The sequence below is a fragment of the Pyxicephalus adspersus genome, chromosome 9, assembly GCF_032062135.1.
Source record: "Pyxicephalus adspersus chromosome 9, UCB_Pads_2.0, whole genome shotgun sequence".
NCBI classification, from domain to species: domain Eukaryota; kingdom Metazoa; phylum Chordata; class Amphibia; order Anura; family Pyxicephalidae; genus Pyxicephalus; species Pyxicephalus adspersus.
In genome coordinates, this window is record NC_092866.1 from 33,668,208 (window position 1) to 33,671,069 (window position 2,862).

A 2,862-nucleotide genomic window follows, 5' to 3' on the forward strand; every position below is an offset into this window, starting at 1 on the left:
ATTTAACTGTGATAGCGCTTGCTAGATATCCACAAATGATAAAAAATGTATGTATTTCCCCACTGATTCCACCAAGCCCATTCCCTTTTATGTGGATTCACTCGATAGTAGGTATGGAAAGTGTGATTTTCGTTCATCCATTCATGTCTCAAATAGCTACAGCTTCTACCCTGTCCATAGAGGTGATGGCCTCAACCTCAAATGCTGTCCTTGCTCCATCACAGGGCCCACCGCCTCCTACTCCTGCTGTTACTGCTGTCGTCTTCCCAGTACCCAACTCTAGATGCAAGATACTAATGCCGTCCAAACTTTGTCTCACAGCCCACCGCCTCCTCCTCCTGCTGTAACTGATCCTGCCGCCTGTCCAGTACCCGACTGTGGATGCCAGATACTAATGCCATCCCCACTCCGTCTAAGAGCCTACTGCCTCCTTCTCCTGCTTTAACTGATATTGCCGCCTGCCCAGTACCAAACTCTAGATGCCAGATACGAATGCTGTCCACATGCCGTCTCAGAGCCCACCGCCTCCTCCTCCTGCTGTAACTGATGCTGCCGCCTGCCCAGTACCCGACTGTAGATGCCAGATTCCAATGCCGTCCACACTCCATCTCAGAGCCCACCGCCTCCTCCTCCTGCTGTAACTGATGCTGCCGCCTGCCCAGTACCAAACTCTAGATGCCAGATACTAATGCCGTTCACACTCCGTCTCAGAGCCCACCACCTCCTCCTCCTGCTGTAACTGATGCTTCCGCCTGTCCAGTACCCGACTAAAGATGCCAGATTCTAATGCCGTCTACACGACGTCTCAGAGCCTACCGTCTCCTCCTCCTCCTGCTGTAACTGATGCTTCTGCCTATCCAGTACCTGACTGTAGATACCAGATATTATTGCCGTCCACACTCCGTCCCAGAGCCCACCGCCTTCTCCACCTGCTGTAAATGATGCTGCCGCCTGCCCAGTACCCGACTGTACTTGCCATAGATTAATGCCGTACAGACTGGGTCTCATGGCCGACCGCCTACACCTCCTGCTGTAATTGATGCTGCTGCCTGCCCAGTACCCGACTCTAGATGCCGGATACTAATGTCGTCCACACTCGGTCTCAGAGCCCACCACCTCCTCCTTCTGCTGTAACTGATGCTGTCGCCTGCCCAGTACCCGTCTCTAGATGCCAGATATTAATGCCGTCCACACTCTGTCTCAGAGCCCACCGCCTCCTCCTCCTGCTGTAACTGATGCTGCCGCCTGTCCAGTACCTGTCACGGTCCCTTCCGTGACTGAAGTTAGAAGATCTGTGAGACAAGCTGCACGTGAAGTTATCTGACTGTCTCTTTGGCCCTGATTCATCAAGCAAAATCGGAAGCTCGCTCGCGCATTCGTATTCGCGATCCAAAATCGGAATCCGACGCACAATTCAGCAACTGAATGAGCTCGCTGCTGGAGCCGCGCATCCCCCGCAGTTTTACACTGCATGCTTGCATTTTTTTTGACAATTTTGACAGACTTGCGCAAGTGCTAATTGCAATGGAATTTCTATCACCTGTGCGCCTAAATTTGAGCATATATAAGGGTGTGGTTTAACTTGCTTTTTCCTTTTGTCTTTTTCTTTTCTTGGAGGGGCTGTTGTTTTGTGTGTTATCCTAATTAATCTATGTTGCTGCATTTGATACTTTGCTTATCATTTAGCACAATAGCTTATTTTTTTATTTTTTTTTTTACTTTGAATGTTTTAATGTCTATTTTGCAATTTTGAAGTCAATGGTATTGTGTTTGTGGCCATATTGTTTGATTGCAAAATTCTGCCTTTATTACCACTTTTCAATGTTTGTTCTGCATAAATATTTTCTAGTCCAGTTTTCCACCCTTGATAGGGCAAAATTGCATATTGGTTTGGTAAGTATTTTTTGAATCCAATATTTGTTGGGCCATTTTTTAACTACTTTGGCTTTACATGGAAGTGTGGGTTTACATGTGTTTTGTTTGTTCTTTTTAATTGTTTTGTCATTTAGTGTAAAGTTTAGTGATGTGTTTTTATATTTTTTTGTGACCTTTTAGCAAATGTTTCTTTTGAATAAAGTTGTTTTTAAAATGTTGTCGTTTGTTTTTTTTTAGGGGTTTGTTATGTGATCTCCTTTCCAATCTCCCAGGACACACAGTTTAAAAAGACAATTGTGATTGTTGTTAAGCTGTTCCTCTGAATTATTTGAAAGGCTAAAAACAGCACAATTGTCTTATTAAAACTCAGTTGTTTGATGCGCATAGTTTTGCGCCATACTTCAGGCGCGTGTAGCTCATAGTTGTGCGCCACGGCGGACCTGCTACGTGTGCCTGAACTGTTTTATCAGTTGAAAAATGCACTGCACTTTTGCACAGTCTTCATTAAGGTAAGTTTGTATTTTATTTGCTTCATATGCACTCATGTATGTATAGACATGAGTGCACATAAAGCCAAACATGAATGTTTGCATTTAGATGTGTGTACATATACATAGACAAGAGAAATTATAGGAAGAAATAGTCAAAGAGGGCTTTTTGGACCCTATTGCTTCACATTGCAGAGATTGCCTATTTCTTCCAATGATTTTGGATATCATAGGCTTGGCTACAAGCAACATTCATGGAGGATATTGCTTTTCATTAAAAGAAAGAATCCAAATTTTTGTGCTTCCACTACCAAGCTGAGGTGAGTAAGTCAATTATATATAGTGGACCAATATCTAAAATGCCATTCAAATATGCAAAAACACCCTGAAGGGATAGAAAAGCAAGAAAATGTTTGGCACAAAGTGGATCCGGCCTTGGAAGTTTGATACACTAGTACTATTTGTTTTGTGTAAACACCTAAATAATGCATACACTCCA